The sequence below is a fragment of the Nanorana parkeri genome, unplaced genomic scaffold, assembly GCF_000935625.1.
Source record: "Nanorana parkeri isolate BGI_ZX_2015 unplaced genomic scaffold, ASM93562v1 scaffold1320, whole genome shotgun sequence".
Taxonomy (NCBI): Eukaryota; Metazoa; Chordata; class Amphibia; order Anura; family Dicroglossidae; genus Nanorana; species Nanorana parkeri.
In genome coordinates, this window is record NW_017307588.1 from 230,595 (window position 1) to 230,865 (window position 271).

Below are 271 nucleotides of genomic sequence, written 5' to 3' on the forward strand. Positions count from 1 at the left end.
ACCGTCACCTTTGTGCCTGTTTTCTACTCTTATTGGTGTCATTGGAGATGTCCGTCTGCTTTGTACACATTCCCTGTAATATTTTGTTGGTTTTATATATACAGATTCAGAACAAATTCTGTATTTTACTTTTTCTTGAAATACATTTTTGTAGTCTTTTTTTTTTTCATGGTGTTTTGAAAACATTTTTGTCTCATATTTCAATGTAAATAAAACACATTTCTCAAATCTCTATTGTAAAGAACGCGTTTTACTTCACCAACTGGTGTTT